A 26840-nucleotide genomic window follows, 5' to 3' on the forward strand; every position below is an offset into this window, starting at 1 on the left:
AATGTCTACAAATGTAATCACTGATCATGACCTACGTGGCTAATATGGTCCAAGTTATCCTTCAGCTTCTGCTTTAAGGTCCATAAATACCCCTAAGAAAAAATCCACTGTGGTGAGCTGTCCTCACTTGCTGAGGCGCCTGGCTGCACTCTTCTGCAGCACTCTTTCTATCCAATAAAACTTTCCTTTTCAAACCTATACTGTTGTCGGTAAATTTTTCTTACTACCCTACTACCCCAAGCTGACCACTTTCCGATGCTGGGGCTCTGACACCTCACCCAGCAAGTACTAGTGTGGGGAAGAGGGCCACTCTGAACACTTTGAAAGCAAGAGAAAAAAGAGAAAACAACAAAACACAGGACTTGACAGCCAAGAATGGGGTAAAGAGAGGGAAGTGTTAAGAGAGCTCTAAGGTTTTAAATCTGAAAATATGGAGAGTGCCATTTGCGAATATGAGAAAACTGTGAAGGGGCCAATTTAATACGAGAGAAAAACACATTTTGTTTTAGATTCACAGGATGAAGTAACAGTGGGACATTCAAATGGAAATGTACACAGACTGTGGATTTACGTATGGAATTACCAGCATAGTGGCAGCAGAAACCACAACATTAGATGGATTTACCAGATGATGGTTTACAGTAATAATACATGACTATTTTGGGATCAGTGAACCTGAGAAAAGCTTTTCTTCCTTGAAAAATGTGTATTTGCAATACAAACTATATTTTCCATAACATTTCAGGATATTCACATGCCTATTGAAGTATACTTGGGTTTCAAATACGAAACTCTGGTTTAGAGAGAGAGACAGGGGTAGAGCCTTGAGTGCCACCCAGAGCTAGGAAGAGGAAGAAAAGACTCTACAGGAAAAAAACAGGAGAAAAGCCACGCTTAAAAAATCAGGACACTGGAAACCAAGACAGGACCAAATTTTTTCAAGTAATGGATAACGAACAGAATAAAATACGTTGAGTCCTGCAGAGAAAGATAAGAACTAAGAAATGACTGGCCAGGTGCGGTGGCTCACGCCTGAAATCCCAGCACTTTGGGAGGCCGAGGCGGGCTGATCACCTGAGGCCAGGAGTTTGAGAGCAGCCTGGCCAACATGGGGAAACCCGTTTCTACTTAAAAAAATTAGTCCCAGCTACTCGGGAGGCTGAGGCAGGAGAATGGCGTGAACCCCCGGGGGGCGGAGCCTGCAGTGAGCCGAGATCGCACCACTGCACTCCAGCCTGGGCGACAGCGAGACTCTGTCTCAAAAAAAAAAAAAATTAGCCGGGTGTGGTTGCGCACGCCTGTAAATCCCAGCTACTCGGGAGGCTGAAGCAAGAGAATCGTTTGAACCTTGCGGTGAGTCGAGATCGCGCCAGGGCACTCCAGCCTGGGCGACAGAGACTCCCAACAACAACAAAAATGGCAGGACAGGAAGGTGTCTATGGCTCAGCATTCTAACTCTGACCTTTTTACAAATACATATTCCACGAGTGAAGCAATATGCAGCTTCAGCACAACCCCTCTAACCGGGGTAAAAAAAAAACAACTCAAAGTACAGGCTGTTCTTGTAACAACTTTGCATGTGAAACAAGTGAATATCTAAACTAGTGAAACTGGCCCTTTCATTCAACATCACTCATTAAAAGGGCGTTTACAAGATTTTAATTTAGTCTTGATATAGAAATAAAAAAGAGATCAACATTAAGAAAAAGTTGATTATAATTACAAAATAAAAACATGTTCTTATATTGAAAGTACAACTAATTTGCATAAGCAATTTAACAAAATAGCTACAATGGGCTTGATACAACTGCCTCACAAGGCATAAGCTCTTAATGTTTCACTGTTTTACAGCATTTTCTTAATATACTGAAACATTTGTCATTTTTGAACTCTTAGAAATTAGGACTGCAGAACCAGGATACAACTGTTACTGGAATTGAAAACAGTATTTTAAACAGGATTATATGATAGTCTCTTATGTCACAACTCTCCTAAGTTTTTCCTATGAGTCACCATTTTAAAGTTATCATTGTATTAGGCGTGGAAAGCACGTTCCTTCCAGCATAATGATAGAAATGACACACGGATAGGAAGCATTGCAACACAGTGATTCATACACCTTCACCTTTTAAAAAGCACACACCTGAATCCACTTAAGCAACAGCGGTCAGGGATAGAATCAAATGTGGATGGGGTTGGAAAGAGATCGCTGACAAAAAATATCAGGCAGTAGAATCACCAGGTGCACACTGACAGTCGAGAATGATGTACACTAGGGAAACCCTCCTGAGAGTGACCAGTTAACTACTGGAGAACACTACAGTCCAGGGGAAGGCAGACAGACTCTGGGAAATTGGGGAGGGAGTCGTGGGGATGGGACAGGGGGAGCAGGGCGGGACCGGCGAAACCAAATACGGCTTGCGCTTCTGGGGCAGCCAAGCCCACGGGGGCGGAGGGCGCCGAGTACCAATGAGCTCCAGGACCAGCGGGCTCCTTCCAGCGCCAGGTCCTCCCCAAAGCCTAGCGTCTCCCTACCCTCTCGCTCGGGACATGCCTTCCAAAGAAAGAAAGGAAGACCCGGAGCGCCGGACAAGGGTCCAGAACGATCAGCCAGCCTCCTATCGTCCCGGCCCTGTCCCCTCGCGGCGACTTACCGGAATGCAGGCCGCAGTCACTAGGGCTGCAGCGGCGACTCGCTCGTTCCCGGCAATGACGTCCACTCCAACCGGCCTGCATCAGCTGAGCTCCCAACACAAACACTGGCGCAGCAGCTGGGTCACCACCCACTCAGCCCCGCCCCGCTCCGCCCCCAGCGGAAGTGACGCACTAGCCGTTTGGGTCTACCCGCTTGCCCGGGTGAGGATTTTCCGCCTCGCTCAGGCCTCTGCGTCCTTGTCAATCTCCGTTCCTTCCCCTCCCCGAGGTATGCGCAATAGAGCATGACAGAGCCCAAGGCGGGAAGCCGCGACAGACGTGTGTGCGTGCGTGCGTGCGCGATGCGCGAGGCGTGGCTTGCCGGTGGGGCGTGCTGTGCCTTGGTTGTTTCCCGGGTGTGTGAGCGGTGGGACTTCGTTTTGCCTTCGTGGGCGGGACCTCGGAGTAGTGTCCTGGTTTGCTTGTTTGCGGGCCGCTATCCCTTTCAGCAGACATAAGCCTCCCTCTTCGCGTCCCTGAAGCCCCTTCCCGCGGTGTCTCCGTTCCTCGGAGTTGGGGGCTGCGATACCAGTCTCTTGGAGGGTGGTGCGTGGCGCGGCCGCGCTCCTTTCTCTATATCCATTCCTGGGCATGGCCACTCAGACTAAATGTCACTCAAAAGCGATTTGACATATATTACTGTATTGGAAGTTAGCATAAACTGCCCCACAAATGGTCCCACACGTAACACATCTTTTTAAAATCCTGGCATTTCATGCGTACCACAGGGGCAAACTACAGCCCTCAGGGCAAATCCGGCCCACCGCAGGTTCTGCTGTATATAGTTGGGAGCTAAAAATGGGTTTCACATTTTTCAAAGGTTAAAAAAATGTTTTGCGACACACGACAATTATATGACATTCATATTTGTGTCTGCTTTTTAAAATTTCATTAGACCATAGCTTTGCATTCCTATACATGCTGTCAATTAAAGCTTTTATGCTACAATAGCGAATTTAGGTAGTTGCAATAGCCCCTTATCCTCTTGAACTGACCTTGCAATTACGTTGAGGTCAGGAAAACAGATCAGTTTCAACTAGTTATCAACCTCAAAATGTTATCAAGACTTATACTGTACTCTCAAGGCTTACCCACTACTCATGGGTATGTATGCTTGAGCCTCTTGTAAGGTTATTGTAAAGTCCTTAAGGAAGGGGATTCTTATCTGTCAAATGTAGCGGATGTTACCCTGATAGTTGCGTTGTTTTGATTTTTTTAAATCGAGGGAAAGCCAGCTTGCTATGTTCTTGGGACACAGTGTCTGGATTATGTACATCATAATGCCTGGTAAACCCCAGCGGTGGATAAGCCAGACATGTTATTTAGCTACAGGAGAGTTAAAAGATGTATACACCAATTAAGCCTTACAGGCGTGTGGAAGGAGCTTTAGTTTTTGAGAGAGATTCCTCCTTGCTGCTAAAGAAAAATTATTCTGACACTTGTTAAAATGGCAAGGAAGACATTTAGAACTATTGCAATAGGTGCCATGACTATCACCATGGGGGAGAGAGATCAGCCTCAAGTTATAATGCAACAAAAACAGCCAGGATTTATAGCCAGCAAGCAGACTGAGGGGTCAGTGCATAGAAAATTACTAAGAAGTGATATCAAGGGTAGGGGATATTCTTGTTAAACTGACTTACAAGATTCTTGCTGAAGACAGGCGGAGATGATCAATTATCAAGGCTAGGAGTACTCTCTAAACTGACTTTGCAAGATTCCTGCTAAAACTGGATTCAGCAGGCCTAAGACAGGGGCCCAAGGATGAGGCCTAGTTGGGAAGAGGGATCAGAGTAGCCTAACTAAAGTATGGTCAAGGAGAGAGCTTCACCATTCCCTCTCCGTTTATGCTCTTTCATCCCCTAATTTAGTCAGATGTTATTAAATATCCAGATTTTCCTCCCATGTCAGAAATTTTCAAATAACGCCCAATTCCTGCTTCTCCGTTCTTACCCTTCCTCTCCCTCCCTTGTCTACCACCATACCTTTAATCAGTCATGAAGTCTGATGAGTTTTACCGCAGAATTTCTTGAATCGTTCCCCTGTTCCACATTTGCATTTCCACTGCTCTGGTTTAGGCTTTTATCCTTGCTCTTCAGTTTCATCTAAACTGGTTTTCCAGCCTGTAGCTAACCTCTAACCCAGTCAGTCTCTTCTGTGCAACCACAGTAATCTTTTGAAAGTGCAAGTCCAATCGTGTTTTCCCAAATTAAAAGGCTTTTGCTGGCACTACATCTTCGTAGAATAAACCGAATGAAATTATAGGTTCTGACCCTGCTGACCTTCCAGCCTTTACTTTCACCACTTGCCTCTCACTCTATATCCTCCAGCCACACCTGTACTTCCCCAGATACTCTTGTTCCTTTTCATACTTAGTGCCTTGGTCATGCTGTTGGCTTAGCTCCCCTTCCACCTTGTTGTCCTAAAGATTTGTTTGTCCTTCAGCCAGGAAAATCTTACCTCACTACTCATAGAATAAATCATTCCTTCCACCTGTGCTCACTTCTCTTATTGTCCTTGCTGCACAGTATTATAATTTATTTGTTTATATGCCTGCCAGTTTCCTGCAGTAAAGGAGTGTAAGGTAAACTGTATTGTCTGGACCTAGCATAACATCCAACAAATAGTAGACTCTCTAAAATTCTGTATTATTGAATTGATTTTTCGTTTCATTTAGATTACTAGTTTGATAAGTTAAAAATAGAAAATAAAACCCATTTATGATTCTTTTGATGTTGGGCAGTTTTGAGAGAAAAGAGAATTATATTTAATTTCAAACAAATTCAGTAGTATGCAAAATTGGAGATTATCTTGTGTGTAATAGCAGACTAATGCCTTCAGGAAATCATCTATACTTGAAATACTGCTAAATACAGTAATTGTTCAACGCTATATTCTTTGGAAGCTGGGTAAAAGAGACATCACATTGCCCCTGTATTAGTTACTTGCTATGCTCATTCTATTTATAAGATTTATTATTGATTTATCTATTTTAGCTCTTTCTCTTCTACATCCATAGTCACTCCTTTCTGGTCTGGTTCATAGCTTTTTAAAAGAACTGCTAATATCTTTATTGTTCAAATAAAACTTAATGTTATTACTAAAATAAATTAAGCCATATTGATGCAAGATATCTCTCCAGATCACCTAAGGGAGGGATATGCCAGAAAATAATTCTAGAAGAATCATCACCATGGTAGGCTGAAGAATGGCCTTCTAAAAAATGCCTATGCCCAAATCTTTAGAACATGTGAATATGCTACTTTACATGGCAAAGGGGACTTTTTGCAGATGTAATTAAGGTTACAGATTTTAAGAAAGGAAAATAATCCTGGATTATCTTTGTGGGCCCAATCTAATCACATAAATCCTTAAAAGCAGTACAGATGTGGCAAAGCGAAAGTCAGAGAGATTCAAGATAATGAGAGGAACAATTTGACAAGGAATGCAGGTGGCCATAGGGAACCAAGAGAGGCTCCTGACTGACAGCTAGCAAGGAAACGGAGACCTCAGCCACACAGCCACAAGGAGTTGAATTCTGTCAACAACCTAAATAAATCTGAAAGCACGCTTTTCCCCAGAGGTACCAGACAAAAGCTGAGGTCAGCTGACACCTTGATTTCACCCTTATGAGACCTGGAACAGAGGAAACAGCCAACTCTTGCTGGACTTCTGACCTACAGAACTGTGACATAATAAACTTGAGTTGTTTTAAGCCATTAAATTTGAAGTGTTTTGTTTCAGCAGCAATAGGAAATTAATTACCTTTATGTAGTTTGAAAACATGAAAGCAAGGATTTTCTGTTTTGATCCTTAGCACCAAGGCACAGCAATTATTAATAAAGTGTGGCCCGGAGCGTTGGCTCATGCCTGTAATCCCAGCACTTTGGGAGGCAGAGGTGGGTGGATCACCTGAGGTCAGGAGTTCGAGACCAGTCTGGCCAACATGGTGAAACCCCATCTCTGCTAAAAATACAAAAATTAGCTGGGCGTGGTGGCGGGCACCCATAATCCCAGCTACTCAAGAGGCTGAGGCAGGAGAATGGTTTGAACCCAGGAGGAGGAGGTTGCAGTGAGCCGAGATCTCGCCAATGCACTCCAGCCGGGGTGACAGGGTGAGGCTCCGTTTTAAAAAAAAAAAAAAAAAAAAGAGTTAAGTGTTCAGTAACTATTTGGTGAGTGCATATTGAAAGAATTGAATTTATTCATTCAGCCATTATCTACTGAGTGCTTACTATGTGCCTGGCACCAAGCTATTTGCTGGAGGTAAAAATTTGAAGCACTGTCAGGGAACTCAAAATATAACCTTAGGTAATAATACTACTAATGTAGAAAGAGCACTAATGGAGACGTGAACTGGGTATTATGAGTCTAGAACAGGAATACCTACCCCAGCCTGTGGTGTCAGGAAGGAACTTCTGAGCCAAGTCTTAAAAGATGTTGCTAGCAAGACAGATGGCAGTAGTGGAGTGGTAAAAGTGGGAAGAGAAAGGAGAGAGCTTTACAGAGAGAAGTGATGTTTGTAATAAAAGGCAATAAGGCAGGAAAAAACATAATGCGTGAAGGGAACTATGTGTTCCATGGTTGTACTGGAAATGTAATATAAGGATTGGGTGAGAGCTGAAGAACTTGGACCTGATCTTCTGGGTGATCAGAACCACTGTCAGATTCTAAGACAAAAGAATAACATGGTGGAATTTAAGTTTTAAGTAGATTTTTTTGGTACCATGAGAGGGCAAGATTTGAAGGAGATGAGGAGTCCTGTTGTCATATTTACTATTTTCCTATTTAAACTTTTAATAAAAAAACATTCTTTCTCCACCTTAAAAACTGCCTTAAAGAATTTGCCTATTTATACCTGCAGTTCAGGCCTCTCTATCAGGCTTGAGACCAGTTTATCCAGCTTCCTGCTGGGACATCTTAGAGGAACTAAACCAGTGGGAAATAAACCAGTTATATATAAGGTGATTTTCTGGGTGAAGAAAGAATAGTTTTATTAATAGACAGGCTATAGCTAAGGTTTTGGCACAAGAGTAACAACATAAAATTAAGATATTAAGCACACATAATTATATTTTCTTCAACTTACATTTGAATCTGAATTAGATTTTACCTTTTACCTAATAGTTTTGTAGGTTATTCCATGCCTTGCTTATTTCTATGACAACTCATCCAGTTGAAAAGTTGGAATAAGTCTAAAAATGCCCCCATATTCAATTACATGTTAATTTCTTTTCTTTCTTTTACTTTTTTTTTTTTTTTGAGCCGGAGTCTCACTCTGCCGCCCAGGCTGCAGTGCAGAGTGGCATGATCTCGGCTCACTGCAACCTCCGCCTCCCAGGTTCAAGCAATTCTCCTGCCTCAGCCTCCCAAGTAGCTGGGATTACAGGTGCCTGCCACCACGCCCAGCCAATTTTTGTATTTTTAGTAGAGACGGGGTTTCACCATGTTGGCCAGGCTGGCCTTGAACTCCTGACCTTAGGTGATCCACCCACCTTGGCCTCGCAAAGTGCTGGGATTACAGGTGTGGGCTACCACATCCGGCCTCTTTTACTTTTTTATTTGAGACAGAGTCTCGCCCTGTCGCCCAGGCTGAAGTGCTGTGGTGCGATCTTGGCTCACTGCAACCTCTGCCTCCCAGGTTCAAGCGATTCTCCTGCCTCAAGTAGCTGGGGTTACAGGCACGTGCCACCACTCCCGACTAATTTTTATATTTTTAGTAGAGACAGGGTTTCACCACGTTGGCCATGCTGGTCTTGACCTCCTGACCTTGTGATCTGCCTGCCTCAACCTCCCAAAGTGCTGGGATTACAGGCATGAGCCACTGTGCCCTGGCGCATGTTAGTTTCTTATAGGCAAGTATCAATGTTTGCATTGCTTAACTTCAGACTTAAGGCAAGGTTGGAGTCCTGTCCTCCCTCACCATTTACTGGTTGTGATACTGTGGGCAAATAATTCCCACAAGCCTCCCTGTTTTCTTTAGTAAAATTTTCAGAATCCCAATTCAGTAATGTGAGTGCATTATGATCTATGGTCAGAGAATGAGGTACTGTGATCAAACAGCATGGTTATACTACTCCAAACCCCTCAACGGGGTCCTAGTGCGAAAACAGCATCTCTCATAGAACCACAGAATTTGTTTTGGGGAAAAGTTTTTCACAGAAGGAGAGAAATATAGGGCAGAAAAACAAAAAGGCCAGGCAACACAGCAAGCAGATAAACACTGGTTGGAATGTATGAATGAACCAGTGCCTAAATGCAATGGAGCAAGTAGCACTTTTCTTTTAATGCCATCTATAGTTCCAAAGAACTTAGAGGTTTGTTGGGGACCAACAACGTTTGGAAAGGACAGTGCCAGGGATGAACATGTGCTTTACTGTAGGCAATACTTAGATTCCAGTTCTAAGCTTTGCCACTTACTTGAACAAATTATCCAACTTTTAAGTCTCAGTTCCAAAAGTTGAAAAAGATATAGTTTATGAGGACCTTTTCAAGGACATTTTGACTCAGTTTGAGACAGAATGTCTATTTTTTAAAAGGCAGCAATACTTGCTTATATTGTATCATAAAATAATTCAAGTATAGATGTTACAGCCTATGAATCAGAGTTATTATTTTATCACTCCCAAAACAATATTGAGCAAGATTCATAACCTCTCTGAGTCTTACTTTTCTCATCCAATAAATGGGCACACTAATACTCATAAGGTTTATGGAGGATTAAATGAAATAATACATGTAAAATGCCTAATATTTATAAAACATATTTCTTGTACACATTTAATGACCTGATTATTGTGTTAGCCTTTGAATATGCCCCAGTCAATAAAACAGATGTAGTCCTAGCCCTCGTGACCTACACAATTTTGTAGAATGCACACAGAGGATAAACAGTAAATTTGGCTAATATTATTGGCATACCAATACTAAATGGGGCTGAAAAGAAGTTCACAGTGTTGCCAGTTATATTATTTGAAGTAAGAGGCTAGCTTGAATCAATGTAGTAGGATGCTAAATTCAATTCAAAAGAAATGGCATTTGTGAGCGCCAACTATATGCAAAACAGTGAGCTAGATATAGTTCCTGCCCTCGAAGGTGTGGTAGTCTTATAGAAGAGTCAGATGTCTACAGTCACCATGAAACAAGGAAAAATGAAATGTGTCAAGTAACAGAAGAACCAACAAAGTACTGTGAGAATTCAGAGGAAGCAGTTATTGATTCCAAAAGGGGGTTAGAGATGGAGTTGTCAGCTTTAGCAAAGTAAACATTGCATGGAACATATTCATACTAAAAATATTATTTGTTGTTTATCTGAAACTTAAATTTAATTGAAATACACTGACATACACATCGTGTATTTCATCTGGCCACCCTAATTAAGGAAAGCTGTTGGCTGCTGAAAAAGGTACATTTTTTACTATTTTCTGTATTTAAAGCAACTGCTTCTCCAACTAACAAAAGAGTAGTAGGACTATATATTTGAGTGTATAGTCTCTATAGACTACATAGGTCATTATATTTACAGAGTTTTAAAATTTCCACCAAACTTTTTGGCTTCACTTTATGCCAAGTAGAAAATTGAGATGTATATATTCCATATAACATATTTTAAATCTAAATAGTTCAAGATACTTTGTTTTTAATTTTGTAATTTTTGTGGGAACATAGTAGGTGTATATATTTATGGGGTACATGAGATGTTTTGATACAGCCATGCAATGTGAAATAAGCACATCATGGAGAATGGGGTATATGCCCCCTCAAGCATTTATCTTTTGAGTTACAAACAATCCAGCTACACTCTTTATTTTAAAATGTACAATTAAGTTATTATGACTATAGTTACTCTATTTTGCCATCAAATAGTAAGTCTTATTCATTCTTTCTATTTTTCTTTGTACCAATTATCCATCCCCACCTTCCCCCAAACCCCTGCCCCCCACTACCCTTCCTAGCCTCTCGTAACCAAAACTCTAAGATACTTTGACTAGATAATTTATTTAGCTTTATAATACTTATACAAATATCTTACATTTCTTTTTAAGCATCCTAATTAAATAGTATTAATTGCTGGTACGTTAATATGGTAAAGACTGAACCACTCTCAAGGGCCATTCAATTAGACTTTAGAAAAAAATTGGTATAGTTCTAATGTTTGATTAAAAAATAAAATTTTGGGGATATTTGGACTTGGTATAAACTCAACTAATTCTCACTAATTCCAAAACAACTCCTTGTACTGGTTACCCCTATACATCTCTTCCAGCTAGCATTACTGTGATGCATGCGATTGGCAAGTTCCTGTGGTTGCTTGACTTAGGTTTCAAATATGTATATTCAGAAACTAGTTTTAGAGTTCACCAGGTATGATCAATCTTTTGGGAAATGGATTAACTCTAATCAGACTCATAAGAGATTTTAATTAGCCAGAATGTCAAAGTCTTTGCTTACATTGAGAGATGGGTGGTTTTTTATTAATATTTGCTATCTAGGACTTTTTAAAAAATTTTTTTGCTTAAAAGAATCAAAATACCTGGGAAAGAGGCTGGCACAGAAAAGTGGTTGGGAGAGAGTGTTCACAGAAAACTTAGAAAAGTTGTGGTAGACTTTTTCACAAGAAGTCTCTCAAAGTTTTTCTTTGTTTTTAGGTCTGTCTTGGCAACATTTGATGATTTTTTTCACTCTTGCAGATCAAGGATAACTGTGATTTAGATTTCCCTATTTACAGCCCGGTGTGGTGGCTCACACCTGTAATCCCAGCACTTTGGGGAGGCCAAGATGGGCGGATCACGAGGTCAGCAGATCGAGACCATCCTGGCTAACACGGTGAAACCCTGTCTCTGCTAAAAATACAAAAAATGAGCCAGGCATGGTGGTGCGCGCCTGTAGTCTCAGCTACTGGGGAGGCTGAGGCAGGAGAATTGCTTGAACCTGGGAGGTGGAGGTTGCAGTGAGCCGAGATCGCGTCACTGCACTCCAGCCTGGGTGACAGAGTGAGACTCCATCTCAAAAAGAAAAAAAAAAAGATTTCCCTATTTACATAGTTGATTTTGTTAACTATTATGTTTCTAAAACCATGTATTCCTGGGGTGTTTGGATTTACCTTGAAACATTAGACTCAATACGTGGTTGCTTGCTTAGCTTGTTATTGGTCACAATTTTTTTAAAATGAAATACTCTGTTTTAGTCCATTTTTCACACTGCTATAAAGAACTACCTGAGACTGGGTAATTTATGAAGAAAAGAGGTTTAATTGACTCACAGTTCTGCAGGCTTTACAGGAAGCATGACAGGGAGGCCTCAGGAAACTTACAATCATGACGGAAGGCGAATGGGAAGCAAGCCTGTCTTACCATGGCGGAACAGGAGAAAGAGGAAGAGAGGAAGTGCCAAACATTTTTAAATCATCAAATCTCATGAGAACTCAATCACTATCATGAGAACTCAATCACTATCATGAGAACAGCATGAAGGAAATCTGCTCCCATGATCCAATCACCTCTTACCAGGCTTCTCCCACGTGTCAAGGATTACAATTTGAGATCAGATTGTAATTGACTTTTCCATATTTGTCTCTTTCCCTCTCATTCTTTCTCTCAATTTCCCCTGCCCCAACTCTTGGATAGGTGTTTAGAAATGTCAGTCTCCTTTTTTAAAACTTTATCCATTTTTGCCTTTTTACTCACTATATCTTTATCTTCTTTAACATGTTTTCCTAACAGATAATAATCCCTAAACTATAATTTACAGGTTAATTTCACATTTTTCTTGATTCTTTCCTAAGGACATACAGATATGCTCTTTATTTTCACCAGTGAGGTATTTATAAACTTATAAATCATGTGGTAGGAAGTTACTTCTCGAAAACCTTCCTTTTGATAACTAATCTTCTACATGATGTATGGGTTTTGTTGACTTCAGTCTTAGGAAGTGACACTTCTGAACGTTTTCTTTAGAGTAGGAAGTTTATCTTAATTGGGGGACTCTAACTTTCTACTTGTAAAATGCACACATAATTGTAACCAAGGAATAAAAGAAAAAATTAGAATTTCAACAGAATGTGTATTATATTTCCCAACATTATGGAACTTAAAGTTTTCCTAAACTTCATTTTGAGGATGAGAATAACATTAATAGAATAGTCATAGCATTTAGGAAAGACTGAAATAATTAAGATCTGGTGACTATATTTACTTCATTTTGAATTTCACAATTGAATTTCACTCTCTTGCATGATTTGCTTTTTACTAATATTAAAATATAACTATTATGACATAGTAACTTTTAAAATCTCATCTGGTTCTCTGTTGCCTATTAATGATATTTAGAACCATATTATCATTTAGACTTAGCAGTGATCCTAAAAATCATCTAGTCTAAATCTGTTACTTAACAGATAAGTTCAATATTTCAGTGAGACCCAATGAGATTAAATGACTTACCCATTTGCACATACCTAGTTAATTCAACCAAAGTAGAAGAATACATGTATTTTAATTCTTAATTTTCCTTTTTCTCCACTGAACTTTGATGCTTCTAGAATATAGGTACTATTATGAATTATTTTTATACCAAAATTGAGCTTTTTATGTTAAGCCAACTTTTAAAATATTTTGCAGTTTTATGAAACAAGAACCAATATTAGCTGTGAGAAGTGACAAAGTATTGTTTAATTTCTTACTAAGCTTTTGGACTTCTAACAAACTTAATTAAAAATACAGATTATAAAAGAAAATAACAAATACTTTTACAAAATAACAAAATTAAGTCAACTTAATAGAGGCACCAAGCAGCAGAAGCAGTATTTTTAAAATACAGAATTAAAATGACGTGGCAGCCTTTGAGTTAGTGTTTGCCAGATGCAAATAATTACTTTTAGCCTTCTAAAAATATGGATTTCCAGACCTTGCTCCTGGGAGTTCTAATTCAGAATGTCTAGGGTGGTGCTGTCAACACTATATGACCGAACTAGGGATTTATAACTTTTTGGTTTACAGACTCTTTTGGCAATCTGGCAAAGTCAGTGGATCCTTTCTTGGAATATCTTAGCTTGGACTGAGTGTCCACTGTTGGGGATTCAGGTAGGTTTGATGAAGGAGAATGTCAAGTCCCTCAGAAGAGTACACATTCTAGGGCTGAGTAGCCCTGAGCAGGAATTCACTGTGTGGCCAGAGTGTGTCCAGTGAGCTGGTGAAATTGGTAAACTGAGAAAATTTGATTTGCAACTGGGCTGAGGTGCTTCTTGGGAGACAAGGCAATTCAAGTGAAGAAAGAGCCAAGCACTCTGATTTGATGCTGTAACAAAGCTGAACAAAGCCTGGGGTGTGGGATAGCTCTCTGCATATAGACTGATAGTTATAGTGAAGTGTTTCTCCAGTTCATGCCTCGAGAACAAAGACTGTCAATAAAAAGTGTAAGAACTCTTCTATTAAACCTTGTAACTTGTTAGGAGCACAAGTGGCATTGCCACTTGTGACATATAAAGCTGGGGCCCATTCTGTATGAGGACCCACAGTCCACCACTTGGCCACCAGCCATGCACAAACCATGGGAGTAGAAGAGATGTCTTATGGCAATTCAGGCTTAAAGTGGTTGGGGAAGAGGTTAGCAGCAGTATAGAAATCCTTCATCAGCACATGGAGTCATGAATTTTAGTCTGTTTTGTCTACTGCTGAATATTTTGTGTTTATAATTGTGCCATTCACTTACTAGGTACTCGCTGATTATTTGTTAAATAAATAATGAAAAAACAAATTAATGAAAGAAGCAATGACTTTATAGCCGCAGGTTGGTTAGTGTTAGACAAATTTAGGTTACAACAGACCTTGTATGATAATACTAGGTCATTGCTTCTAAAACTCAGATCCAGGAAAATGTCAAAACTGAAAATTTTAAAAGGAATGTCAACAGAAAATCCAGATTAAGGATGGATCTGCTTTCCCCAGCCCACTGACTCAAATGTTAATCTCCTTTGGCAACACCCTCACAGACACACCCAGGATCAATACTTTGCATCCTTCAATCCAATCAACTTGATGCTCAGTATTATTGGGAGCACAAGTCATTTATTATTGGTAATCACATCACAGCATTTATTATTGGTGAAAGAATTGTTCTATATTCTGGGTTTGCAGCAGTAAGACAACCAGAAAAAAAAAATCTGTTCTCTTAAAGAGAGAAATTAATTCCAAAATTTCAAAAAAAAAAAAAGTATGTAATACCAGAAAATAAGAAATGGTATGAAGCTCAAATGCCCGTGGCCTCCACTCCTGCCACCCTGCCTTCTGTCCCCCAGCCTGCACTGATGGCCTCATGGGGAGTTCCCTATAATCAGCTGACAGAGGAAGAGAAGACTAGGGCCTGGTTCACAGATGGTTCTGCATGATGTGCAGGCACCACCCAAAAGTTGACAGCTGCAGCACTATAGCCTCTTTCTAGGACATCCCTTAAGGACAGTGGTGAAGGGAAATCTTCCCACTGGGCAGAACTTGGAGCAGTGCACCTGGTTGTGCACTTTGCATGGAAGGAGAAATGGCCAGATGTGGAATTATATCTATATTATATCTACTATCTATGGACTCACGGAATGCCTTATCCACCATCATGTTATTCCACACAGCATTGCCTCTGACCAAGGCACTCATTTTATGGCTAAAGAAGTGTGGCAGTAGGCTCATGCTCATGGAATTCATTGGTCTTACCATGTTCCTCATCATCCTGAAGCAGCTGGATTGATAGGACAGTGGAATGACCTGCTGAAGTCACAATTACAATGCCAACTAGGTGACAATCCTTTGCAGGGCTGGGGCAAAGTTCTCCAGAGAGCCGTGTATTCTCTGAATCAGCATGCAATATATGGTACTGTTTCTCCCATAGCCAGGATTCACGGGTCCAGGAATCAAGGGCTGGAAGTGGAAGCAGCACCACTCACCATCACCCCTAGTGATCCACTAGCAAAAGTTTTGCTCCCTGTTACCATGACATTACGTTCCGCTGGCCTAGAGGTCTTAGTTCCAGATGGAGGAATGCTGCCACCTGGAGACACAATGATTCCATTAAACTGGAAGTTATGATTGCCACCTGGACACTTGGGCTCCTCCTACCTTTAAGTCAATAGGCTAAGAAGGGAGTTACAGTGTTGGCTGGGGTGATTGACCTGGACTATCAAGATGAAATCTGTCTACTGCTCCACAACGGAGGTAAGGAAGAGTACACATAGAATACAGGAGATCCATTAGGGCGTCTCTTAATATTACCGTGCCCTGTGATTAAGGTCAATGGGAAACTACAACAGCCCAATCCAGGCAGGACTACAAATGGCCCAGACCCTTCAGGAATGAAGGTTTGGGTCACTCCACCAGGAAAAAAAACCATGACCTGCTGAGGTGCTTGCTGAAAGCAAAGGGGATACAGAATGGTGGTAGAAGAAGGTAGTCGTCAATACCAGCTACGACCATGTGACCAGCTGCAGAAATGAGGACTGCAATTGTCATGAATATTTCCTCCTCCTTTTGTTAAAAACATGTTTATGCATGTATACACTTGTACTAAGAAAACATCTTCATTTTATTTCCTTTCTCCTTTATCATGGGACATAAGATTTATTGACTTCACATCAGCATTTAAGTATTGTTAACTTTATGTAATAGTATTTGGGTTGGGGATTGGTGCATTTCTGGTTGTACAAAGCATAGTCGTATTATGTTAGGAGTAATTATGACCTTATTATTGTCTTTACTTAAAGATTATATATGATCTCAGGAGATTTGTATGGGTTCAAGTTGACAAGGGGTGGACTTTTGATGTTTAATACTGAGTGTCAACTTGATTGGATTGACAGATATAAAGTATTGATCCTGGGTGTGTCTGTGAGAGTGTTGCCAAAGCCCACCCTTAATCTGGTGCGTACCATCTAATCAGCTGCCAAAGCAACTAGAATATAAAGCAGGCAGAAAAACATGAAAAGACTAGACTGGCCTAGCCTCCCAGCCTACATCTTTCTCCTGTGCTGGGTGCTTCCTGCCCTGGAACGTCAGACTCCCAAGTTCTTCAGTTTTGGGACTTGGACTGGCTTTTCTTGCTCCTCAGCTTGCAGATGGCCTATTGTGGAACCTTGTGATCATGTGAGTTAATATTTAATAAACTCTCCTTTATATATAGATAGATAGATGTATATATAGATATATATGTGTGTATATATATAATATATATAGCTATCCTATTAGTTCTGTCCCTCTAGAGAACCCTAATACAAATGCCCATTACGTATTTGTTGATAAGAGAATTAATTAATCCCCCAAGGTATGGGCGTGAGAAATAGGTTCCACAATGCATATGAATAGTCCACAACATAGCTTTTGATCTATACATCTATTTAAAAAACCCAGTTTTTATTTTTTTATAACTTATTGCATCACAATGCAAGTATAAGCCATTAATCAATTTAGTCTGCTCAGTGAGTAAAATATCTCTATATTTTACTAGTCTCAAGTGATAAGATAGCTTTTCTACTCATTTACTGACCATGATTGCCAAATACAAGACACTCTACTAATGACATAGACTTTTGTGTATTCTGAGAAATGAACTCTTTCTAACATGGTCATGAACTCATCTAGCCATTAAGGTTTTTTTTTTTTTGTTTGTTTGTTTTCTATTTTTTTGAGACAGAGTTTCTCTCTTGTTGCCTAGGCTGGAGTGCAATGGCATGATCTCGGCTCACTGCAACTTCCGCCTCCCAGGTTCAAGCGATTTTCCTGCCTCAGCCTCCTGAGTAGCTGGGATTACAGGCACCTGCCACCACGCCCAACTAATTTTTTGTATTTTTAGTAGAGATGGGGTTTCACCATGTTGGCCAGGCTGGTTTTGAACTCCTGACCTCAGGCAATCCACCTGGCTTGGCCTCCCATAGTGCTGGGATCATAGGCGTGAGCCACCATGCTCGGCACCATTGAGTTTTAATGTATATACAATTTAGTATTTACAAGCCATTTTATTTATAAATATGCACTCTAGTTAATGACTTTTGTTAAGGCATTTGAAAAATACTTTGAAAATTGTTCTTTGGAGCTAAAAATAAGGCTGGAAGTTTAAGTTGTTCAAGTCAATTTCCAGTTACTCTGCTCTTTATTTTCTCTAGTAATCTGAGCAATTTGACAACACCACTTTAGAGCTAAAATAAAAAGACCTAGGTTTATAGAAGCATGGCATCCATTTGAGCCTAGTAATGATTTTTAATATGCCCCAAGGAGATGAATGTTTAATGGCAACCATTTCTATGTTTTAAAAAAATAAGAATGATCATTCCTTAAGCAGAAAAGGAATCAGTGAGTTTAGATATTGACTGTATTTTCTGTTGCGATAGTTATTCTGCATTAAAGAATTAAAAGGAAGATTAAAAACTCACAATAGACACATTCAATTACTTCACGTATAATTGCCAATTAAATAAATTCTAACTAAACCAAATTAGTTATCAGGCTTTTACCAAAAATAATTTATGATCCAGGTTGTTTAAAAAGCACTAGAGACTTGATTAAATTTAGCATTCTTATGTATATGCTCACTTTTGTTGTTTTGCTAATGATTCTCTTGGCAAAAGCAGTTGCAAAGCTCAAAGTAACTTTTAAATTGTATGGGGCTCTGTATGCATCCAGTGAAAAGGTCTTTAATACAGCAGTAAGATAGAATTCCTCAAGAAGCAAATCCCCTGTTGCAGGTTCATTCAATCATATAAATGCATTTCAAAGCGTTCTGAAATTGAGCCAGCCCATTATGTTTACCAGCCAAAACTTTACAGCTTAACCCTTAATTTACAACTGAAGTATTTCCTTATATGTGAATGTTTTTCTTTTCTCTTCAAGATGACATTCAATAATCTGACAGTCCTGTTCATTGCAGCACCTTGTACACAAAAATAAGTCTGAATTGGCTGAAGATCGGGAAAAAAAAACTTAAATTCAAACAAATGTTTTGGCAAGAACTTTTATAGTTTGTGGAATTTGTATTGCTATTCTGTCACTGTGGAGGGGATAACAAAGTTGCTTAGGATCTATATCTATATCTATATCTAGATTTAGATATATATTATGTAGCATGGTGGACTTGAGTGGCATTTTTCCAGGTTCTTTGCCAACTAATTTGTAATATCACAAATGTCTGTAAGGCTAGATGGTAAAGATGTTTGCCTCCATTTATAAAATAATCATGGCACTCAGGTTATCTTTTTCTGCATAACAATCCTGAAACTTAGTAGTTGAAAAAAACAAGCATTTTATTATATTTCACAATTTCCCTGGTCAGATATTTAGGCATGGCTTGGCATCTTCTGTTTCTTTTTTGTTTGTTTTGTTTTGTTTTTGGAGACAGAGTTTTGCTCTTGGTGTCCAGGCTGGAGTGCAATGGCGTGATCTCAGCTCACTGCAACCTCCGCCTCCTGGGTTCAAGCGATTCTCCTGCCTCAGCCTCCTGAGTGGCTGGAATTACAGGCATGTGCCACCATGCCCAGCTAATTTTTGTATTATTAGTAGAGACAGGGTTTCACCACGTTGGCCAGGCTGGTCTCTAACTCCTGACCTCAGGTGATACAACTGCCTCGGCCTCCCAAAGTGCTGGGATTACAGGCGTGAGCCACTGTGCCTGGCCAAGCAACTTCTGTTTCATATGGCATTGACTGAAGTCACTTAGTGGCATTCAGCTGGCAGATGGGCTGGTCTGGAGAATTCAAAATGGCTTCACTTACATATCTGGTGCCTTGGTGGGAATGGCTAGAAGACTAGGCTCAAAACTTTTTTTTTTAATTTAATTTTTTTTGTTGTTTTTTTTTTGTTGTTTTTTTTGAGACGGAGTCTCGCTCTGTCACCCAGGCTGGAGTGCAGTGGCATGATCTCGGCTCATTGCAACCTCCTCCTCCCAGATTCAAGCAATTCCCCTGCCTTAGCCTCCCGAGTAGCTGGGATTACAGGTGCCTGTCACCACGCCCGGCTAATTTTTTTGTATTTTTAGTAGAGACTGAGTTTCACCATATTAGCCAGGATGGTCTCGATCTCCTGACCTCATGATCTGCCCACCTTATGATCTGCCCACCTTGGCCTCCCAAAGTGCTGAGGCCGGCTCAAAACAATTGACTGGAGCAGTATCACAGGGCTTCCAGAGCATGGTGAGCTCAGGGTTGTCTGACTTCTTATATACAAATTGCTTTCCCAAGAATGAGTGTTGCAAGAGGCCCAGGCAGAAGCTTCAAGGCTTTTTATGGGCTAGCTTTGGGAGTCCTAGAACATCAAGCAAGTCACTAAGTCCAGTCCGGATTCAAGAGAAGGGAAGAATAGGTTCTGCCCTCTATCTCTTGATGGAGTATGGCATGCTTACCCAGGAAGAAAAGAGGTTGATGGTCATCATCTACCATCACGATGGTACTACAAACATCACAACTAGGGACTGATGATAAGCAGTCTATCACCAAATGATTACTTTCCAAGAGAAAGTCATCTTTAAAATGTTGCAGTTTGTAGTAGCTGTGATCTTCAGTTTTTCATATCTAGGTCTGAAATATCTCCCAGTATTTTTTATTGCTATGCTAAATTGCTCCAGCCAAGGAGATCCAAGACCTATGTGATCTGGATTTTCCTGGGTTGGCCCTATTTTTTTTTTATCCCAGTGATAGTTTTGACCATCTGGCACACAAAATTTTGTGGGATATTTAGGTAAACATACACATAGGTAAACACAATGTATTGCACATCAGAAGTTAACAGCAAATCATGCCAGTTTGAGCTAGGAAGTTATACAAGTCACCACTGGGACCTCATTTTCCCATATATAATGGGGGGGGTAGGATGGGCTAAAATATAAAACAAATTATGAACAACTATATGCTAATAAATTTGACAACTTAGATTAAATGGATAGTCTTTGAAAAATATAACTTACCAAAACTAACACAAGATCAAAAAGAAATTCTGAATAATCTTTTTTCTATTAAAGTAATTGCATTTGTTTTCAAAAACTTCTCCACAAAGAAAATTCTAAGCCTAAGTGATTTTCCTGATGAAGTCTACTAAACATTTAAGGAAGAAAAGGAGACAATTCATGGTCCAAACTATCAATAATCTTCTAAATAAAGAAGGACATTGGGCCAGGCACGCTGGTTTACGCCTGTAATCCCAGCACTTTGGGAGGCCGAGGCGGGTGGATCACCTGACGTCGGTCAGGAGTTCAAGACCAGCCTGGCCAACATGGTGAAACCCCATCTCTACTAAAAATACAAAAATTAGCCGGGCATGGTGGCAGGCGCCTGTAATCCCAGCTACTCAGGAGGCCGAGGCAAGAGAATCGCTTGAACCCAGGAGGCAGAAGTTGCAGAGAGCTGAGATCGCGCCACTGCACTCCAACCTGGGTGACAGAGCGAGACTCTATCTCAAAAAAAAAAACAAATACAAAAACAAAGAAGCTCATTGATGTAGAATAGGTAAACAACAACAACAAGGAGGGGGTAAAAAATGCTTATGAAACAAATTCTCCATAAATTCTCTTTAGTAATTAATTAATTAATTACTTTTGAGACAGGGTCTCACTCTGTCACCCAGGCTGGAGTAGCAGAGGTGCAATCTCAGCTCACTAAAACTTTTGCCTCTTGGGCTTAAGCAATTCTCCTGCCTCAGCCTCCTGAATAACTGGGGCTACAGGGGCACATCACCACGCCCAGCTAATTTTTGTAATGTTTTGTAGAGACGGGGTTTCATCATGTTGCCTAGGCTGGTCTTGAACTCCTGGGCTCAAGCAATCTGCTAGTCCCAAAGTGCTGGGATTACAGGCATGAGCCACGATGCCTGGCCTAGATTCTCTGTAAATTCCACACTTGAAATGCAGTAATGCAAATTTAGAAGGAAGAGGCAATCAAAGGAAACTAGTAGAGATATTTTCAGAAAAAGAAGTAAATTATATTTAGTTTTATTTTTGTCTTATTTAGAGAAATATAGATTGCTATAGTTTGTTGAATTAGAGGCTACATTTTTAAAAACAGACACACTGCCAAGAATAACAAAAACAGTTGAATTGCTCCATAAAATGAATTGATATAAGATTTAAAAAGACCAGTAAATGAAGCATAGCATTATTCATATTACTATGTAGTGTTAAGAATGTCTATACTGTTTTTAAAGTGTAGTGAAAGTGACTTTTCATGTCTAATAGATTAGTATAGTTCCCAGAACAATCGTAAACCACAAATTTTTGTTATTTTGAGGGAGTTGGCAGCAAACATTCCATGGCATTAAGATAAAATGGCAGCTTCTCTCTAAGTCTCAAGTGACAATTTGCTGTCAGTTCCATTGTGAAAAGTGTAACTAGTTGAAATATTTACAAACACTTTTAGGAATAATATATCTGTGAAGATAGAGAATAAATTTAGGTAGAGCTTAAGCTTCATAGAATAAAATCCTAATCAAGAGATAAGTCATTCAAGATGAAGATAATTGTCTAGAAAAATATCTATTTAGAAAAATATCAAAGTCTTGACTTAAAAATTCAATTTAGAATTTAGATAATTCCAACATAAGGAAAATTTAGGAGTGGCTGATAAATCACCTTTTGTACTGTTGGGTTATTACATTTTTGAGTTTCATTGATTTATTTGTTAATCATTCTATATATTGCAATTGAAAATAGGAGTCTTAGAGTCAATATTTTGTGACTTTCCGAGTGGGACCTCAAATTGAAAATAGTGATATGTGTATTTTTAACCATCTTAAATTTCTTTTCTCTCATTTAAGTCTTATATTTTCTAAATTTCCCATCTCCTTTGACATTGTAATTTCTATGGTTTCTCCTCTATTTGCTGTTAAAATGGGTAGAGTTGAGATACACAGTAGGGCAAACGAGCCAGCACAGAGTTAGCAACAGGTTTAGAGACTGAGTAATGTAAAGTTCCCATTAGGTTAACGATCTACAATATTTATTAAATAGTAAATAGATCTAAGCATTTACTAAATAGTACTTATTAAATAGCATTTATTAAATAGTAAATAGATCTAAGCATGATGCAGTTCACTTTATCAACCATCCGTCAATCAGATAAGGCCACAAGAGATAGCATATTATTATTATCCTGTTTTTCTGTAAAAATTTGAGGGCTTGCTAGGTGCCACGAACAAGTTTTGGCCTCCACCTCTTAGGAACTTGCAGAGCAGTCACAGAGACTGATACATAAAGAGGCAATTAAAGCAAAGTGTGATTTCGTTATAATAATGAATAGAATGTGTTCAGACAGAGGCATAAACAATCAGTTGGTGTGTACACCTGGAACAGGTGATATTTGAACTGGTTCTTCAGTGATACATAGGACTCTTACCCACACCGCTGGCCCTGAAAAGTTCTGGTTTCAGTTTTGCTCCAGATTAACAACAACAACAACAACAAAAATAGGAAGAGGAATCGTAAGGGGACGAGGAGGAAGAAGAGAAGGAGAAGGAGGAATTTGTGGGATCGTTTTATCTAAGTTTGGAAGCAATTTTTCCCATATCAAGAATTATTGTTTAAAACCAGGGTGCTCCATTCTCTATTCTTAGTAGTGCTGTCGCCTCACTCAGTATTTTGTTATTGCTAAGGAATGAGCAGTTTACCTTTGCATGACTTGAGCTGATGTTGTTGTCTATTTTTTATTAAAAAGCTTTGTTTACAGTACTCTTCAGAAATACATTTCTGTGGTGATACCTAGTAATGTGCTTCTACCTACTCACTAAATTATATTACCAATGCAAACCAGATGTTTCAGTCTCGCTTGCATTGGTAATAAAATAAATCCCAGCTGGATCCCAGCTCTATGCCCCTCCCATATTAAGGAACATTGTTTTCCCTTTGTGTTTTATCATTTCCCAAATTAAGAAAACTATCCAGGTGGACTGGAAGTTGATATGCTGAAGGGTGTTTCAAAGCACCAAGTTTTAACAAGGCAAAACAAATGCTTCTTAAACATATTATTTCATGTTCCAAAAAAGGAATAGACATTTCTTATTTAATGACATTCTGGGAATTGTTTGAACAATTTATAGTGTCCTTTATCTGTCACTCTTTACTCCTTCAAAAATTCTTTCTCATCTTTTAATACCACACTGATGAACGGATTAACTTATTTTTCATCCGTGGTTCAGGTACATTCTAGTCTCATGCTAGTGAATTCATTTTCACTTAGACTAACCAAGGTAGCAAGCTCAATGAAATTAACCTCATTTCACATTTATAATATTCGAGTTCATTGTGCATATTTAAACACCACACATCTTTATTAATGGAAAATATGAACCATGCACTGAATAAAACTAAAGATTAGGTTCTCTCTGAAATTAGCTCCTGCTCCATTGCTTCTCATTTTGAATTATATTTCTGTAACCAAAAGCAAGAATTGAACTTACATATTATTTTCCAGCGATCCAAAAAAATACTTACTTAATCCCTAAATTTATTTTCTGATATTCTATATAGTAATTTGAACATTAAAAGTTATTTTCCATAAAATTATGAGGCAGTATTCGTCTAAGATTTGTAAGAATTCTTTGTACAGTTTATCAAGCCTGCTTTTAGATATGGGACACTTTTTCTTTTAGTCCTAGTTCTATTCCTGATTAATTAAAATCACATAGTTGAGCTGTTGTTTGTGTATTAAAATCTGTCTAGAATAGTCGATTTTCCATTTCTATGTTTCAGGGTTTTTAGATAATAAAATATGTAAAGAGCTTTTGTTTCTCTAAAGAAAGGCACAAGGTAAGATGTAAGATATTATTGCCCTGAGCAGTGGTGTTTAAATTTTGAGGGGTAATTTATCCCTTTCTTAATCTTAATAGAAATTGTGAAAAATGCCTATGCATATGAAATTTTGCATTAAATTTTAGAGGATCCAATGAGCCTCCTAAAGGCCTCCCATGGTCCAGTCCCCAACCCTGGAGGGAATGCTACTGCACCTTTTCTAGGTACTGGTTATAACATGCCAGGACAGATTTAAAGTAGCATTATTTACACTATAATTCAAGTTAATAATTTAACAGGACCTGCCTGAATAATGGGACAATAATATACTCATGGAGCTACAAATTGGTTAATTTATATGCTGACTGTCTCAGTGTGGAGCCAGAATTAGACCCAGCAAAACAGCTCTTGAAATATGGCTTAGTGGGTGCTGTTGTTCACCTGAAAAACATTTATGGAGCTCTGACTTTGTACTAGGAATTGTGCTAGACAATGAAGCTAAAAAGCTCATAAAAAGCTTATACTTTGGGGATAAAAAAACAAGTAAAGAAGCATTAATGACACTGGATGATAGAAATGATAATAGGATTAAGTAAAAGGAGCTAACAGACTAAATATGAAGGTTATCTGGAAGGGCAAATGAAGGTTTTCTAGACAAAATAACGAATAGGTCAGCTCTTGTATTAGTCTGTTCTCTTGCTGCTAATACAGACATAATCCAAGACTGGCTAATTTATAAAGGAAAAAGATTTAATTGACTCACAGTTCCACATGGCTGGGGAGGCCTCACAATCAAGACTGAAGGCAAATGAGGAGCAAAGTCATGTCTTACAAGGCAGCAGGCAAGAGAGCTTGTGTAGGGGAACTCCCCTTTATAAAGCCATCAGATCTCATGAGACTTATTCACTATCATGAGAACAGCACAGAAAAGACCTGCCCCCATGATTCAATTCCTCCCACTGGTCCCACCTAGGACACATGGGAATTATAGGAGCTACAATTCAAGATGAGATTTGGGTGGGGACACAGCCAAACCATATCAGTCCTGAAGGATGAATAGGAGCGAGCCCATAGCTCTTACACATATTCTTAAAAACCCAGTGTTCTATAAGCCTTATTACAAACAAAACAAAACAAAACAAAAGCCTGCAGTCCTAGTTCATTTTCTTCTCTCCAGAGTCAACCCCTTCTAATGATATTGCAGATTCTTTGTGTATTTACCTATATTTCTCAAAATAACATGCTTAATACACACACACACACACACACACACACACACACACACACACATATATATGTATTTTTTTTGTTTTTGAGTCTCGCTCTGTTACCAGGCTGGAGTGCCGTGGCACGATCTCAGCTCACTGCAACTTCCACCTCCCAGGCTCAAGTGATTTTCCTGCCTCAGCCTCCTGAGTAGCTGAGACTACAGGCACACATCACCACGCCCAGCTAATTTTTGTATTTTTAGTAGAGACGGGTTTCACCATATTGGCCAGGATGGTCTCGATCTCTTGACCTCATGATCCGCCCGCCTCGGCCTCCCAAAGTGCTTGGATTACAGGCATGAGCCACCGCATCTGACCTATATATATATTTTTTTCTTTCTTTTTTTTTATTATACTTTAGGTTTTAGGGTACATGTGAACAATGTGCAGGTTTGTTACATATGTATCCATGTGCCATGTTGATTTCCTGCACCCATTAGCTCGTCATTTAGCATTAGGTATATCTCCTAATGCTGTCCCTATACTTTAGGGTTTTAGGGTACATGTGCACAATGTGCAGGTTTGTTACATATGTATCCATGTGCCATGTTGATTTCCTGCACCCATTAACTCGTCATTTAGCATTAGGTGTATCTCCTAATGCTGTCCCTCCCCCCTCCCCCCACCCCACAACAGTCCCCGTTGTGTGATGTTCCCCTTCCTGTGTCCATGAGTTCTCATTGTTCAATTCCCACCTATGAGTGAGAACATGCGGTGTTTGGTTTTTTGTCCTTGCGATAGTTTACTGAGAATGATGTTTTCCAGTTTCATCCATGTCCCTACAAAGGACACGAACTCATCATTTTTTATGGCTGCATAGTATTCCATGGTGTATATGTGCCACATTTTCTTAATCCAGTCTATTGTTGTTGGACATTTGGGTTGGTTCCAAGTCTTTGCTATTGTGAATAGTGCCGCAATAAACATACGTGTGCATGTGTCTTTATAGCAGCATGATTTATACTCCTTTGGGTATATACCCAGTAATGGGATGGCTGGGTCAAATGGTATTTCTAGTTCTAGATCCCTGAGGAATCGCCACACTGACTTCCACAATGGTTGAACTAGTTTACAGTCCCACCAACAGTGTAAAAGTGTTCCTATTTCTCCACATCCTCTCCAGCACCTGTTGTTTCCTGA

At 39.6% G+C, this 26840-nt stretch overlaps 2 protein-coding genes across 2 annotated transcripts in view; one reads left to right on the forward strand and one right to left on the reverse strand.

Moving 5' to 3' along the window:
* The window catches only part of PNPLA8 (patatin like phospholipase domain containing 8), a 50930-nt gene extending 48191 nt beyond the window's left edge, over window positions 1–2739 (reverse strand). The window contains exon 1 of the mRNA XM_032761457.2: window positions 2655–2739. The gene's annotated coding sequence lies outside the window, so the exon portion shown is untranslated. The remainder of the gene's footprint in view (window positions 1–2654) is intronic.
* A 167-nt stretch (window positions 2740–2906) lies between these two features.
* DNAJB9 (DnaJ heat shock protein family (Hsp40) member B9) overlaps window positions 2907–26840 on the forward strand; it is a 49687-nt gene continuing 25753 nt past the window's right edge. Inside the window, exon 1 of the mRNA XM_032761467.2 lies at window positions 2907–2923. The gene's annotated coding sequence lies outside the window, so the exon portion shown is untranslated. The remainder of the gene's footprint in view (window positions 2924–26840) is intronic.

Source organism: Hylobates moloch, unplaced genomic scaffold (assembly GCF_009828535.3).
Source record: "Hylobates moloch isolate HMO894 unplaced genomic scaffold, HMol_V3 SCAFFOLD_1, whole genome shotgun sequence".
NCBI classification, from domain to species: Eukaryota; Metazoa; Chordata; class Mammalia; order Primates; family Hylobatidae; genus Hylobates; species Hylobates moloch.